The sequence below is a fragment of the Pteropus vampyrus genome, unplaced genomic scaffold (assembly GCF_000151845.1).
Source record: "Pteropus vampyrus isolate Shadow unplaced genomic scaffold, Pvam_2.0 Scaffold91, whole genome shotgun sequence".
In the NCBI taxonomy this organism is placed as follows: domain Eukaryota; kingdom Metazoa; phylum Chordata; class Mammalia; order Chiroptera; family Pteropodidae; genus Pteropus; species Pteropus vampyrus.
In genome coordinates this window covers 1,521,901-1,539,982 of record NW_011888872.1, presented here as the reverse complement: position 1 = coordinate 1,539,982, position 18,082 = coordinate 1,521,901, and positions in this window count along the sequence as shown.

The window sequence follows — 18,082 nt, the reverse complement described above, 5'->3', positions numbered from 1 at the left end:
CCCTTATTTATTACACCTAATAAACCTAACCATCTCTCAATAAGACCCTGCTCCAGTCTCAATAAGGTGTCATAGAAAGCTCAATAAGGTGTCATAGAAGTGTGTATTTAAAACTTTATTCAAAAATTTGGTACTGTTTTAAAAAACTATAACTATGTGCCAAGTCAATATTTGAAATATAATTATTATTTCGTTTTTTATCCCTTATTTTGTCCCCAAATATATCATGAAAAGATGTTGTTCAAAAGTTCTCTATAACTCAGTGGTTTGGAACTTGGAATGCATTTTTATTCTTTTTTAGAAATTCTATGCAACTCATAATATTGAAATTTCTAAATCCTACAATAATGTAGCTATGATATGTTAGTCACAGTACTATAAATAGTATCACCTAGTTTTTATGGTAGTATATGTTAAGAGTTAAAACTTATATCCTTCCTCTTCTCTGGCAAAATATCCTTCAGGAGGATTTAATACTCTCTTCCACCCATTATCCCATCTATTGGTCAGTGTAGGCTCCAAAACACTGATCATATTTTCATAGCCAGGAGAAATATGTAGCAAGTTGGATCTGGATAAATGAAGAGCTTTACACTATAATTTTGTATAGACGAAGGAGAATATTTCTCAGTCAAGGTCAGTACCTTGTTTGTCTAAAAGCAAAAATACTGCCCAGAAAAATCCTTATGTATTTGGAATTCAGAAAAGTACTAACAAGGGTGAGGAGAGCTTTCTTTGTTCATTTCTTACTTCTGCTGACTTCCCATGACCCAACGGTAAAGTAAAGTGAGAATCAGGGCCCCAGGGATGAGTGTTAGGGGTTGACAGTACAGAGTATATAAGAAAGGAGAAATGATGGTGACTCCAGCATGGCAGGAGCACAATAAGCTTCCGTGGCCAAAATTCTTAATTTGTCTTTCCTGTGTGTTTTCTTCTGGGGGTGGTGGTGGGTTGTAAGTTCCAAATGGAAGTTTCTGAGTCCTTCCATATCAGACCTAAAGGGATGTACAATGTCTGTTTGGCAATTCAACTGTGCATTCCCAATGCACTGTATCCAAAATGGACAAAGGGTCCAATAATTCTAACAAACCTCTATTGTAATTAAAAAACATGATTTGAGGAGTAAACTTCAATTGCATGTTTCATGACACTTTCACTAAAGTACAAATTGCGCCCATATTCTGGGAGCAAGCATGCCATATGCCTAATACTAGTTTTGCTGTTAGAAGATGACACCTCCTCCTGTCCCTTACCTTTCCTTCACTTAATTGTTCTTAGCTATTCCCCATTGTATTCACTTGACCCTTTTTACTGTCTTTCAAAAAATGAATGTAATCCTTAAATAGAACTTTATATACATAAAAGTTAAACAAAGGCTTGAAAGAGTTAAGCAAATTAGAAGGTATTCCTCTTTGGACTCAGATGTGTCCTCCCAACTGTGAATATTGTAAGGGGTATCCTTATGAAAATATAACTCCCATAGGGAACTTAAAGGCAATTAAAATAACATTAGTGTTTTTCATAACTTTACAATGTCTTTACGCATGTGATAAAACCTTACTAATTATTGAAAAGTTATTTGTATTAAGGTTTCAGAGCAGAGAGATAATCTGTGCTATTTAGAATCCTGAGCCATCGCCAGGGAGCTGGCTAACAGAACCAGAATTCCCTTGCCAGCATCTCCAGTTGCATCAGTGAACCTCAAACAGGATTCTTTGCTGACAAATATTAGCTTATTGTAGTTTAAAAATAAATAAATACCTTGAGCAAATGTGCAGTGACACCAAAAATTAGTTTCCACAAACTGACTAAATATAGTATCTTCTGGGAAAAGGCAAATGAGTTCAAGTGGAAAAAAAAAATCAATTCCTCGAATGAAGAATATATATTTCTTTAACTAGATGAAAAATTTTAGTGTTATCTGAATGTAATCATCATTCAAGGCTCACTGTATGGAAAGAAGAAAGACGGAGGCTTACTGCATAATTTCTCCAATTCATTTCAGCATCAATTTGGTTGGGGAACTACAGAACACCTGACAGTGCTCTTAACATATGCTAGGCATCCAAACCATACACCAATTCCTCAAACCCCCTAATGAGCTAACATATGATAAGCTAACCACGCAAAGTTCTAAAGGCATGTTATCGAAAATGTGGAGAGGAATGTTACTGAGATTTCCAGAGTCCAATAAGGGAACTTTCAGAGATGAAAAGGTCCTTAGAGGTCAACAACTCTGTCACTGTAAGGATAAAGAAACTGAGATCGAAACAAGATCAAGTGACTTGCTCAAGCCATCCATCCAGTGTCAGGATCTAGGGTGCAAAGAGGTCTCATCTTTTGGGGAAATACTGTCTCTACATAAGTACTATAGGTGATTCATGGCAGAGCTATATTGACAAAGATATCAGCAAGCAAGCAAGCCTTCTATTATTACTTTGAAACAGTGAGTATTATGGGTGTGGTGATCTGGGGTCAAGGTCAGATTACTTTAAGACAATATTTGAATTCTTTAGCAGTCCCTCAGTACCAGAGTTCAGGAGCAGATGACGCCAATCTGAAAATGGCTATCAGCCCCAGGGACAACACTATGAGTAATCTCTGCTCAGATAATGAAGACTTGTCTGTATTTGTAATCATCAGAAACCCATGATGAACTGGACTCCATCTAACAGCTGATAGCAGAAAGTATTTGATTCCCTGAAGGGACAACTGCTGCCTGACTGAAGTATAAAATTAGCATAGCCAAGGATAAGATCATTTCCTATGCTGGTACACCTATTGGTAACTCAGTAGCATTAGTGCTCACTTAGTAAGAAAAGGAAGCAGGGAGCAAGTAAGTCAACTTCTTTTTTTTAATTTTTATATATTTATTTTTTTAATTATAGTTGACATACAATATTATATTAGTTTCGGGTGTATAATACAGAGATTAGACATTTATATAACTTACTAAGTTATCACCCAAATAAACCCAGTACCCATCTGACACCATACATATTTATTACAATACTACTGACTATATTTTCCATTCTATACTCTACATCCCATGACTACTTTGTAACTAACCAATTTGTACTTTTTAATCCCCTTCCCACCTCATCCATCAACCTTCACCCCAATTCAGCAATCATTAAAACGCTCTCTGGATCTGTGAGTTAGTTTCTATTGTTTGTTTATCTTGTCCTCTAGATTCCATGTATAAGTGAAATCATATGAAATCATATGACATTTTCCTTTCTCTGTCTGACTTACTCCACTTAGCACAATACCCTCTAGGTCCATCCATGTTGTTGTAGATGGCAAGATTTCATTCTTTTTATGTGTGAGTAATAGTCTATTGTATATATGTGCCACCTCTTCTTTATCCATTTATCCACTGATGGACACCCAGGTTACCTCCATATCTTGGTTATTGTAAATAAGGCTGCAATGAACATAAGGATGCACATGTTCCTTAGAAGTAGTGTTTTGGTTTTCCTTGGATAAACACACAGAAGTGAGATTATTGAGTCCTTCTTTTCCTCTTTTTATAGCCTTTGTTTTAAAGTCTATTTTTTCCTGGTATAAGTATTGTCAATCCAGCTTTTTGTGTTTTGTCTCATGTAGGTAGCATAGGTAATGGTTTTGTTTTCTTATCCATGGAGCCACCTTATGTCTTTTGATTGGAGCCTTGAATCCATTTATATTTAAAGTAATTATTGTTAGATATGCAATTATTGCTACTTTATTATTCATATTTTTTATTTTTTTTCTTCTTTTTAAAGGAGTCCCTTTAGTGTTTCTTGTAATACTGGTTTGGTAGTAATGAATTTCTTTTACTTTTTCTTGTCTGAGAAGCTCTTTATCTATCCTTAAAATCTAAATAATAGCTTTGCTGGATAAAGCAATCTTGGTTGTAGGTCCTTACGTTTCATTACTTTGACTATTTCATGCCAATCCCTTCTGGCCTGCAAAGTTTCTGTTGAGAAATCAACTGAGTCTATGGAAGCCCCTTTATAGGTAACTAACTGCTTTTCTTGCTGCTTTTAAGATTCTTTCTTTGTCTTTAACCTTTGGCATTCTAATTACGACATATCTTGGTGTGGGCCTCATTGGGTTCCTCTTGTTTGGGACTCTCCGCGTTTCCTGGTATTGTATGTATATTTGTTTCTCTAAGTTAAGGAAGTTTTCTGTCATCATTTCTTCAGATAGGTGTTTAATTTCTTGCTCTCTTTCTTCTTCTGGTACCCCTAGGATGTGAATGTTGATACACTTGATGTTGTCTCAGAGGCCCCTTAAACAGTCCTCATTTTCTAATTCTTTTTTCTTGTTCTTCTGGTTGGGTGTTTTCTGGTATCTTATTGTCCAAACCACTGATGTGATTCTTTGTTTCATCTAATGTACTGCTGATTCCCTGTAATATATTCTTCATTTCAGTTATTGTATTCTTCATTTCTGATTGTTTTTATGTTTCCTATTTCTTTGTTGAAGTTCTCACTGAGATCATTGAGCATCCTTACAACCAGTGTTTTGAATTCTGCATCTAGTAGATTGCTTATCTCTATTTCGTTTAGTTCTTTTTTCTGTTCTTTCATTTGGGACATGATTCTTTGTCTCCTCATTTTGGCTGCCTCCCTGTGTTTGTTTCTATGTATTAAGTAGAACTGCTATGTCACCTAGTCTTAGTGGCCTTATATAATTGATGCCTTGTGAGGCCCAGTGGTGCAATTTCCCTGGGCACCTGAGCACAATGCTCCAGGTATGTCCCTTGTGTGGGCTAAGCGTGTCCTCCTGTTGTGGCTGAGCCTTGGCTGCTGTCTGCACATCAGTGGGAAGGATTAACCCTCAGGCTGATTGATTATGAAAGAATGGCCATGACTACAGTTGAGGAGCTGAGGTGCAGGGGCTGACCCTACAGAGTAGGATTCACTTTAGCAGGGCTCTGGTTCCTGCTGAGTCTGCCCTTTGAGTGTGTCATTTGTGGAGGCAGCTGAGCAGTACTCCAGCTTGGTCCAAACTGACCAATGGTCATGCCAGCCTGGGACCTCCTGGGAGAGGCCCTGCCATAGGCCAAGTTCAGCTGCCTGTGCACCACCTGGGGCACCTGGCTTGAGCTACAAAACAATCCACAGGTTCCCGCCACCTATTCTGGGCTTGCAAGTGCCTGATAGAGGCAAAGCTGCAAACAAAGGCCGGCTGTCCCTAGTGCTGGGCTTGGGGCTGCAGCAAGCGGTATGGGGCATGCCGAGGTCAGAAGCTACTTGTCTGGGGTTTGTGAACCTTTGAGAGATTTTAGGAAAGTCTGCAGCATGAGACAAGACAGGCCATTTGTATGGAAAAGACACTGGAAATGGCTTGGGTGGGAGTGTAAGTTAGGTGGGGCGGGGTCTCAGGGAATCATCAGGGTTGGTGGAATGGTATAGCCAAATTGATGGAGACTCAGATAGGGCTCAACAAAGAAACAATTCCCTCCGCTAGCACTTCTGTTTGGTAGAAAGCTGCCCTTCCAACCCTCGCCCTGAAGTCATATAATTCAATTCCTCCTCGTATGTCCCCGGCACCTTTCAAGCTGCTGCCGCAACACTGGAGCGCAGAGCAAGTGAGTCTGTCAGTGACTAAGTCCATGTGCAGACCTTTTAAGAGGAATACCTGGGACTCCTGCGGCCCTTCATCTTACTCAGCCACAATCTCTGCTGGTTTTCACAGACAGAAGTTGTGGGGACTTCTCTTCCTGGCACTGAAACTCTGGGCTGGAGAACCTGGCGTGGAGCTGGGACCTCTTGCTCCTCCAAGGGTACATCCATAGCCAAGATATCCCTCCCAATGCTTAACCCCCACATGGGGCTAGCCCTTCCTACCAGTCTCAATGTGGCTTCTTCTGTATAGCTTTAGGTATGGGACTTCTGTTCAGCTAGATTTCAGGTGATTCTCACTGGTGGTTGTTCTGCAGGTTAGTTGTAATTTTGATGAAGTCATGAAAGGAGGCCAGTACAGTGTTTACCTATTCCTCCATCTTGACTAGAACCAAGTAATTTCATTATAAAGTTTGCAAAGTTCTGTTTTAAGTCCATTAAGTGTAATAAGCCAGCCCAGCTGAGATCTACCAGCAGAATTAGAAGATTATGTCTTCATTGCTATATTAAACAATCAAAAAGATTGTGAGGATAGTTTATGACTGAGTCCAATCACAGTAGTTTATCAGAAGGAGGGCTCCATGTTGTTTTCCCATCTCCTACAGGCTTCTGAGAAGGACTGCAGCATGCAGGTGCTGCCTATGGGTGAAGAAAGAAGTTTGCAGGGATGGAGTTTCAAGTAATGATCTACTTATCATGACTGACATGCTTTTATTAACTTGAAACCAATGCATTGAAAATCAAAATATGTTTCTATTCATTATTTCTTTATTTTGTAAATTGTAACAAAGGTGTCATGTTTTTATAAATATATTTTCATATGCACCAAACACACACACAGACACTAACAACTACAACATATAAAATGGAAAAATAAAGAAAGAAACAAGACTAAACATGTGTAAAAGTTAGAAAGAAATGTTCAGGCTGCAGAAGGATATAGGAGCAAAGGGCCAGAGAAACCACTTTTGAATAAGTAGAGGCTAAGTGAATCAGGGAGATCCTTAACTCTGCCTTCTCTGTTATCCATGCTATGCCCTGTCATGAAAAAGAAAGAATGAACTGAGAACTATAAATCAGCCTTCTGCTTATGATTAAGGTGCTGTTTACACAGCTGATATTTAGACTGACCTTCGCTGGGTTGTGAAGTTTGTCTGTCTGGGGATCCTCGAATCTCAAATCAGAAAGCATACTGCTGAGAACCAACTAACTTGGAGGGAGATGAAGTATTATCTTCTCCGCTGAATACAATTTTGCTTGGTTAGTCTTCAGGCAGCATACGCCATAGATATGAGGATCTCATGAGGAGCTGAAGAAGTTTTACATTTGTTTACCACTTGGCAGGCTTTTCCTAGGGGTACCCACCACCCTCCTGTCTCTGTTATGGAGGAGGCAGCAAAACATAGTGGTTAAGAATATGGACTGTAGAGCCTAACTTTCCGAGTTCCAATCCTTTCTGTACCTCAGTTTCTTATCTATAAAATTAATATAATAGTAGGATAACTTTTTAACTTTCCAGTAGAGATTAAATGAGTATGTGCATAAGCCAATTACTTGTCACAGGCTAAGTTATGATTTGGTTCATACCTAATGTTAATACCTTGATGCTTTATTTCAAAGCTTTCCATCTGCTACACACAAATATATATTTTGACACAGGTTATGAAGTGACAAGACTTCAATACTCTAAAGAGAAGTAGCTCAAAGTGATTAAGAGCACAAATGTTAAGGTGAGATAAACCTAGACTAGAACACTGGCTCTGCCACTTATTAACTCTATAATCTTAGTTAAGTTAACCATTTCCAAGCCTCAGTTTTCTAACTTGTGAATTAAAGATAAGACTATCTTATATGATTATTAAGAAGGTTAAAAATGATTGATATATGAAAAGTGTTCAGCATGATAACCTAGTCGAGTAAGTACTCAGCAAAAGGAACTATGAAACTATTGTTTTTATTATATGCTAGAATAATACAATTAGAAGTAAATATAAATATCTTCATGAAACAATACATTGTGTGAGAGATCTACCTGTTTGTCTGTCTGCCTACGTATCTATCTATATACATATCTATATACCTACCTATCTATATACCTACCTACCTTCCTACCTACCTACTTACCTATCTATCTTTTAACTTTCTCTATTTTTTCCACTATTTAAATGGCAGCTAGACCATTCTATGCTTCTTCCTCAAGGAAGAGATGTGACAGCAAAAAAGAAAGACAGGCAAATTTTTCTGGTTTTGAGTGTCAAAAGCCAAGACCCCTGAGGCAACAAAAATGACTCAGCATAGACTATCAATTTTGGAAAAAAGTTAATGATAAAAGAACAAAACTTTTCATACTCTAAGGCACCCCATCTCCTACAGATTGGATTGAGGAAATGATGTATGCATAGATGTTGGTAAATTCCATCCCCAAGATGGAGTCCTATGCCCTGCTCCCTGGGTCAAGCCCTGGAGAATTAGTAAAACCCCTAAATTTGCAGCATCTGAAAGCACTGGTGACTTGTTCCCCATTATACAGAGTAGGATAAAGGAATAAAAAAATCACCAAAAGGAAATAAATGTCTTCATGCTGGATACACAACGGGAAAGTCTATGTCAGCCTTGAAAGAGTCTGTCACATTGTGATCAGAGAAAGCCACTGGAGCTAAGGAGACCTACAGAAAGAACCAATGGGTACTTTAGCTGCAATTTGTGTAGAATGTCAACAGATGACCATGTGGAAAAGAGGATGTTTCAGTGTTTGCCATCATGAATACATATCATCGGCAGTTAGATATCCCTTCATCTTTTCCTCCTCACAGTGAGGCTATGACACTGAAAAAGTCTCTTAGAACCTAGAAACAGCCATGGAAAAGAAAGACATCTCAAAATGAATAAAATTATATTCCTGCCATCTTGACAAAATAAAAATTAAGTTGAATTATATATGAAAAATAAATTCATATTTCTTACAAGGGCAACTTTGTGCAAGGACTAGAACTACCACCTTCCACACAAGTGGATAAATTGAAACTTAAGATAAATCAATTGCCTCATTTCACACTCTCCTCTGATATCCAACAGAACTATCTCAATTCTCTTTCTAATAATAACTAGAAGGAAATCTTGGTTTCATTTTATATATCCCATTTATAGAACTAATCCTAATCTTGATATATTATGGGATTACTAACTTTTCAAATTATTTTTAGCAAAGCCCCTTTTCATACAAAATCTTATGCAGAATCTCAATATCAAGAAAAGGTAAATATAGAGCTTTCTTTGACTAAAGTGGGAGTGGACACTGTCTAACTCCCTTAAGATATCTCTGTGGATCAGCAGAGCTCTGAAGGACAAGCTGAAGCTGACTTAGTGGAAAGGTCACTCTATTAGTCTGCTCGATAACAAAATTTCACAGGCTAGGTGGCTTAAACAACAAAAATTTATTTTCTCACAGTTCTGAGGCTGGAAGATCAGAGTGCCAGGAGGGTTGATGTCTAATGAGGCCTTACTTCCTGGCTTGCAGACCGGCTGTTTTCACACTGTGTTCTCACATGGCCTTTATGCTGTGTGTGCCCATAGAAGCAGCTCTGGTCTCTCTTTCTTTTCACATAAGGACACCAGTTCTATCAGATTAGGGCCTCACCCTTATGACTTCATTTAAGCTTAATGACCTCCTCAGAGGCCCTATCTCCAAATACAGTCATATTAGGGGTTAGGGTCTCAACAGATGAACTTTGTGGGAATACCATTCAGTCCATAACAGTCACCTTACTGAAAGTTTGGTAACCCAGGAGGTACTCTCAACTGATTCTCATCAGCTGGTACTGGAATAGGATGCCAAGTTTCTCTGAGATGCAGTTTCCTCCCTTTACTAATGAATAAAATGAGCTGAATAATTTCTCAAACAAATTTATAGAATTACCTGAATACATATAAAAATTTTAGGTCATAAAAATTCTATCTGCCCAATCTATCCATTGTTGTTGGTGTTACGCAAACTTTAAACGTTGTTATTCACCCCTCTTCTTTATCCTTTCAGGTAAGAAAAATGCCCAGTTTCCATTACTACCCTCTTCTGGAACAGCATTCAAATATGTTAACACTATTTATCATCTGGATATGAAGAGTATACTCTATCAGACCAATCCTTCCTTCTACATAAAACTACAAAAGCCAGACAAATTATAAAACATAGTTATTTGAAGACAGTGGAAAGGAACAAAAGCATCTAGAACCTGAGGGACCATAATTTTGGGAGGAAAGAAAAATACATTCAGGTGAGCTGACATTGTCTTTTATATTCTCCTTGAGGCATCTACAATAAGTAAGTAACCCAAGGCAAAGAAAGGCCAAGAAGAAAACGGTGGCTTAGAGTCATGTAACTCTGGGTGGTGAAATTTGGATTTAAATGCTACCATGGCAACATTTATAAGAATAGATGACAAGCTGAATCTATAGAAATAATAAAATGAAAATTATAGTATCTAAAAATGTAATAACGAAATGAGGAACTCAGTAAATAGATTTATCACACATTAGATACAGCAACAGAAAGAAAAATATACAGATGGAGGCAGGTTAGAAAAATATGAGACATATAGGATATCATATAAAAGACTAATATACATGTAATTAGAGTCACATAAGGTTCAGAAGTAACTTTTTATGGAAAAATAGAAAAAAATTATCTAAAATTAAAAAAAGATATCAAGCCAAAGAAGTAAACAACAGTGAGAGCCATATGCAAGACAGATTTAAAGAAAAACACACTTAGTCACAATGTAGAAAAACTAATTATAACCAAGGACAAAGATAAAAATATTAAAAAGATAGAAATAAACATTATAGTTTACAAATAATTATCTTCTAAGGAGCAATGCAAAATTTACAGCTGACTTCTCAAGAGAAACAGTGAAGCCAGAGAACAATAGAATGTGATCTGAAGTGCTGAGAGAAAATAACTGTCAAACTATAATTCTAAATCTGGTAAATATTTCAAAAACATCAATGATAAAGGACTTTTTAAGATAAAAACCGAGAGAAAGCAACATCAATATACCTGTAACAAAAGAATTATCAAAATATGTTGTATAAGCGGAAGGAAAATTAACCATAGAGAAGCTTGGAGGTTCAAGAATGAATGAAGAAATACTCAATGGTAAATATGTGTGCAAACGTACATGAGCGTTGAATGAATAAAACATTAAAAATTAGTATTTGGCAGTTTAGAATGTACAGAGAATTAAAGGCAACAGTAGCATGTATTTGGGGAGGGGAGTAAATGGAGTTAAATTATCCTTTGCATTGTCAGAAAATTTTAAAAAATACTTGCAAAAAACTATAATAAGTCAAAGATGCCTATTGTTATATCTAGGGTAAACTGAAAGCAATATATTACTAAAATATAACAGAAAGAAATAATAAAATACTAAAATGATTGCCAGATTAACAAAAAGAAGGCATCAGATTGAGGAAAAAATAGAATAGATGATGTAAATAAATAGTTTATGGTAAAATGGTAGATTTCAGCCCCAAGGCAATTGTATTAAATATAAATGGAGTCGCTTCCATATAAGAAAAAAAAAAATCATCTGGCTAAAAAAAGAAATCCAACAGCATTTTAGCTTTAAATATCAAGATATGGAAAGATTGATAGTAAAAGAATAGAATTTAAGCAGTAAACCAAAAGAAAGCCGATTTTGTTATCCTAACATCAGATTAAATAGGCTTTAAGTTAAAAAGAATTATTGAAGATATCGAGAAATGCTTCATAATGACAAAAAGGTCAACTGACTAGGATATAAGAATTATAAATTTGTATGTACTTAATTACATTGTCTTAAAATAGGCAAGATAAAACCTGACAAAACTAAAAGGAGAATCACATGATACACAATCATATTAGACTTTATAAAACACTTAGCAACCAGTTGTATAAGATGACCAAAAAATCCGTAAAGATAAAGATTTAAAGAACATAAGTGAGCCACTTATGTTCCCTGAAAATAGTAAAATTATGATAGCAATCAATAACCAATGACTAGAAAATGCCCAAATGGTTGTGAACCAAGCAAGTCACTTTTATTTAATATGAGATTAGATATTGTAAAGATGTCAATTATTCCCAAATTAACATTTAATCAATACAATCGCAGTCAAAATTCTAGCAGGTTGTGTGTATATGTATGTGTATATGTATAAAACATGATAAGCTAATGTTAAAATTCAGATGGAAATGCCAAGACCAAAAATATTAAAGAAGTCTTGAAGAAAAACAAAGTTGGATAAGTTTGTACAACTACTTATCAAAATTACAGTAATAATGCTGTTTAATATTGCCTCAGCATAGACAGACTTATCAATGGGACAGAATAGAGAATCTACAAAGAGACACAAACATGTCCAATTCCTTTTATGTAAACGTTAATTGCAGGGCCAATTATGTATTCATATAAAAAATAAATCTCGATCTTCTCACATATATAGAAAAATCAATTCCAGTTGGATTCTCAGACAAAATATAAAGGTAGCACAATAGAGCTTCTAAAAGACAACAAAAGACAATTTCTTCATGACCTTGGGGAAGGCAAAATTTCTTACGTAGGATATAAAAAGTAGTAAGCATAAAAAAGATTAGTAAATTGAGTCTTACTAAAGTTCAAAACTTTTTATTATCAAAAGATACCAATTTGAGTTTATGACACCAAATCAAGCCACATTGTAGGGGAATATATTTGCAATACATTTATTTGAAAAATGAATTGTATCAGAATATATAATGAAAAGACAAATAACCCAGTCATTTTATGAAAGAGGATGTCTAAAGGCCAATAAACATCTGAAAAGATTCTTGACACCATTTGTATTAAGGGAACGGAAATTAAAATCACAAATTAATCCCGTTCCCTACCCCTTAAGAGGTTAAAATAGAAAAACAAAACAAAACAAAACAAAAACAAAAACAAAAAACAAGGAAGGGAAAGAAAGAAAATATTGCAATACCAAGTATTGAGAGAATATGGTATAAGAGAAATTCTTAGACAATAAAAATATTATATGATAATATATTAAGTCTGACATATGCATTACCTATGACCCAGCAATTTCACTCCCAATAAAATACGTACATTTATAAAACTGTACACAGCAGCATTATTTCTAATAATAAACAACTACAATAAAAAAATTGATATAACACAAATGTTTGTCAACAGGAGGTTGGATAAATAAATAGTAGTATATTTATACAATGAAATTTTAGATAGTATTGAAAATGAACAAACTATAGCTGCATCAACTACATAGATAAATTGCACAAATATAAAACTAAGCAAAAATATTCAGACACATCGGAGTTACCTTGGAAAGAAGGTGACTCTGACAAGGCATTAGGGAAGCTTCTGGTATATTGATACTATGCCATTTCTTCGTCTACGTGGTGGTTGCATGGATGTGTCACTTTATAAAACTGTCTTGCATTGTACACTTAAAATGTATGCATTTTTCTATGTATGTTATAATGTAATAATTAAAACTTAAAAAGAACAGAGAATAATAGAAATGTAGAAACACTTTTGCTATAGTTAATAAAGTCATCTGGGTGAGAACACCAACACTGACTTTACATGATGATGAGTAAAACAAATTGATGGAAATTTAGGAAAATATAGTGGATCAACTTTTGTAAGGTACCAGCTAAAATACAATTCCATGCTAAACTCTTATTGAATATCCTGGAATTGAGTAATGTATTGTGGTGGATAAAAAATGTCTCATAATCTGAACAATTTTTTTAAATCTAGTAAAGATCCAAAGTATATATAAGCAAAAGAGAATAGTCCTAATGATTTTGCAAGAAAGACAAACTTAGAAGAGACCGTAATATACAGACACAACGAAAATAGAGTAATCAATATTGGAGAAATAAGGACAGAATTCATAGGATACTGAATGGAGCTTTGGCAGCAAAATGTCACAGGGTTATCATTTTTGGTTTGACCAGTGGGATTTACATCTGGCCACAGGAATCCCTTGGAGAATATTAGTTTGTCGGATGGTCTATAATAGGGAAGTTCCATTCTGTATTATTTCTTGTGAATTTTAATAGCATATACAGTAGATAAATTAAGCCACTCTTTAAAAAAAATAATAAGATTCACAATTTACTTTCCTTGAACTCAGTGTTGAAGGATTTGGGCTGAGTGGCATAAGTGGTGGCTGAAGAAAATGGGTCTTGCCATCCTGGTCACTGTGTAACATCACTCTAATCTTCCCCAGGCTCTACAGAATGGCACTGAGAGTTCATTCATGGCAAGAAAGACCAGAAACTCAAGCTTAAAAAGACCCTTACGGCAGATTCAAAGATCAGGGGTTGTTTTTATTTATTTATTTCAAACTGCATTATGTAAAAGAGTTAATTTCCCTTGAACTTTTAAGCACCAGATGGGCCTGCACCTTCCCAGGACTCTCCTTCTTTAAAAGCACAATTGTTGTTCAGTTTCTCTCAGGTGCAGATTCATTAACTCTTGACTGGTTCTCCTTGTTTACCGACTACTTGTGGAAAAAGCCATTTACCCTGGCAAATGTCAAAGTTAGTGCAAACTGTCCTTGTCATCAGTCACTCTGGCAGAAGGTCAGGGATAAGCTTTCCTCAAATGGGCAGCGTCAAACAAAGCAGAGCTGGACTTAACTCACCAAAAGGAAGAAAGGAGGCCTGCTCTGAGTTGATAAACATTCCTGTGAGCTTTCAGGACAAAAGATTAACTCCTCTTTTGCCACATCAAGAACTGCTCACTGGAAGATGCCTTAGAATATCTGGATGTTTTAGAGCATATGAGATAGGATTATAAAATAATGAATAACTATATTTATCCATATCTATCCCTATATCCATCTGCATATCTAACTATCATCTCGTGTTTTAAAACAAGTATTGTAACTTTCAAAGTCTCCAATTTGGAAGTATACCCCATTATTCTAGCCTTTCTCTAGCTGATCTTTTTTTTCTTTTTTTTTAAATAATTTCTCCTCTTAGTTTACTTTCATAGGCAAGTTGTAAACCACATATGAAGAGCTGCTGCCACAGTCTTAAATGGCCATCTTAATTTATTTTCATAGAATAATTAAATTCTGGAGTTGGATGGAAACTCAAGACCAACCTAGTCCAATCAAATAAAGCCCTGGCAGCAATTTTGGCAGTTGTCATCCAGCCTCAGTTTGGTCATTCCTGCTGACGAAAACACCCCTGCCTCACAGAAAAGTTGTTCTGAAGTGGAAAATGTTTTATCGTTACAAGGAAAATTCTGCTTTATATTTAGCTAAAATCCATCTCTGTGGAAATTTAGCCCATTGGTTGAAGTTTTGCCCTCCAGTAGGAGAAAGAGGGCCAGTCCTTCCTCAATTCAACAGCTCTCTAAGTATTTGGAAGAGTTCTCATGCAATGTGGAGGAATTTTCTTCTCTGGGTTTACCATTCTACTTCTTTCATTAAATGACTGCCAGTCAAGGTATTTTTTTTGTTTGGGCTCCTTTGAATGACCAATATGTCCTTCAAATGTGAGATCCAGAAATATAAACTATACTTAAGATGTTGGATCATGAACTTCATATATATTTATGCATGTCATGTATTTTTTAGATAATATATACACACAATTTTCCAATATATCGATTCCCACATTAATTCATTGAAGAATCACTTAATACCAAAAAGACTTTAAGCTACATGCAGGCAGGTTTGCTTTTGTACTTCTGTATTTCGATCCCAAATCATACACAGGTATGTTTTTAGTCACTGTATCAAGTTTTTAACTTTAGTCTTTGCTACCCACACTCAGCCACCTGTTATAGCGGCATATGAAAGACCATATTATCCTTATAGGAAAATCCTGGAGACCCTGTGAGTATACTATTCTCTTTTTGCTATACTTGCCTTTACTATTTTTTCCTTAGGGTTTGGCTGGGCAATTTTGTTTCTCTTTTCCAAAGTTATCTTCAGAGGTCTTGTTCAAATCACTAACATATCATCTTTGACCCAATTTTAATGACCTAAATACCTCCAGCAAAACAAGTCCTGCTCTTTGACATGCATCATCACTTATCTCATCAAATTCAGCTGATTTTTACCCATGAGTACCTATATCCCACATGGAATAAAAAAGGGACATCTTTGAGGTACTTCTTATATCTTCTGCATTTTCTTTCTTCTGTATATGATCCTGATTTTGCTTTCTTGTGGTTTTTCCAAAACTTTTTCTTGACTAGATTTTCCTCCATTCTCTCTAGAGTTCCTCCACATCGTGTAATTATCTGATTTATTAAAAAGTTTTCTTTCTCTACCTCTGCCTCATTTACCTTCTCGGGTAAGGAGACAAACTACTATTTATAGCTCATGTAAGAGTAGAGTACTTGGGGGTTGGGGGAGGGAATTAACCTAGAGCACCATGGAATATAAGGATGATTCCTGCAATGCTCACACTTTTTGGATGGCAAGATGAACTCACTTTGTGTGGCTTATCCTAGAAACTGTCTCATAAATTGTCATGACAGATTGTCTGCTTGTCTTGTGTATCCCCTCTTGACTTCATTTTTGTTTAAACCATCCTGGGGACTCCATCCTCCAACCACAATCTTTCTTTCTCAGTCTCCCACGGTCTTAGCAATTGACACCAACTTATACTACTAGATACCAGTCTCATCTTTTTAAAACAAATATCTAAACATAACAAGAACTTTAGAAAGTTTTCCTCTTGAGGTTTCTCATCCTTTGTTGAAAGACTCCTGTTTTCCTACCTGCAGTAACCCATCCCCTGCTCCCACAGCCACTACGCACTCATTCAGACATTTAACAAATTATACCTAGGAACATGTGGTAACTTTCTAACTCGTTAACCTGTCTCTAGATTCAAATCCCCACATCTAACCTATATGCAAGCACAAAATGCACTTTTGTATTTATTTCCCGACTCAAAATCTCTGAATTTTTCCAATGTGCACCAAATAGTCTTATCTCTGTAGCTAGACTTTCCTAGTTGTAAAACAGTTGTAAGAACAAAAATTGCTCATGTTTGAAAAAATATAGGTAATATTAAATAAACACATTTCAAGCTACATGGAGATCTTTTATAATTATTATTCTTTTCCTTAAAAAGAGTCTCTCATTACTCAAGTTGAACAAGAATAATCCACTTAGAACTGTATAGATCATCGTAAACCCCACATAAAGGTCTGTCCATTTAGAGTATTTTAGAAAAATGCATATAAATACTGGACTTGTCAGGCAGTACCAGTACCAAGAAGTGAACAGTTCTAAATAAAATTTGCTATTACCTTATTTCTAGTGTACCTGTGTTGCTGCAAGCTTCACCAGGCCCCTTGGCGCTTTGTGCTGAGTGTCCTAAATGTTCCTCCTTATCTCCTCTCCCACTGTTGATGGCATAATCTGCACAGGTCATGAAGGGAGAGGCTCACTTGGAGGCTGCACCTGCTAAAATGGGGAAAATCAATTTTCATCATCCAAAAATACAGAACTGCTGGCACACAAACTAGTTGCTCAAAATCCCTAGGGTCCAGAAGGGGAGTCCCACTAAGAATGATACATGCGTGGAACAGAAGTCAAAATACTCTCTTCCTGTAGCCAGAAGGAGGGACGTGGGGAATGAAGAGGTGGAGGATGGAATGTTCCTGTGCAGGTCTCCAATTCCACAATAAATATCAGATGGAATATACAGTCATTTTTGCATCAAAATATTAGGTGGGGATATTTCCGAGAGTAATCTATAGATCTTGATATTTTATATGTTTTCAAATGCTAAATTCAGCTGAAAGGTATAGCCTAGTGTGATTCATGTTTTACTATGTTACTACAACTCTTCATTACTTTTATTACTACTTCCTCCTATTAGACTCTTTTCTTATAATTAATTAATTTCAGGTTGGAATTTCATCATTTGATACTAGAGATGATTTGTTGGGAAATGCTAAAGTATAAATTTGCATTCTTGGAAAATAAATCTTATAGAGGGGCGATAAAACCACGAACTTTCATACAAGTGAGTGTTATAGCATATTTGTAATTCATATTTTAATTATACAAATAATGCACAAAAATTTGTTTTATAAGTTGAAACGATATGTACCTAGACAGACTAAAAGAGTAAATTCTTACTTCACATATCCCCAACCTCATTCCTCTCCATAAAAATAATCACTGTAATTGTTATCATTTAAGTGTGTCTTCCTGACTTTGTACTATTTGTTTACAGGAAATACATATTCACATATATGTTTAATATATAAATAAATGGTTGATTTTGAATAAACAGGATAGTACTCAATACTGTTTTACAACTTAGGTTTTTCCCTTAATAATTCTTTTTTTTTTTAATTCAGCAATTTATTCTTTTTCTAAAAGTTCCTTTGCTGTCAAGTACAGGCTGTGTTTAGGGTTTAGTTTCTCAAGATGGTTTTACTGTA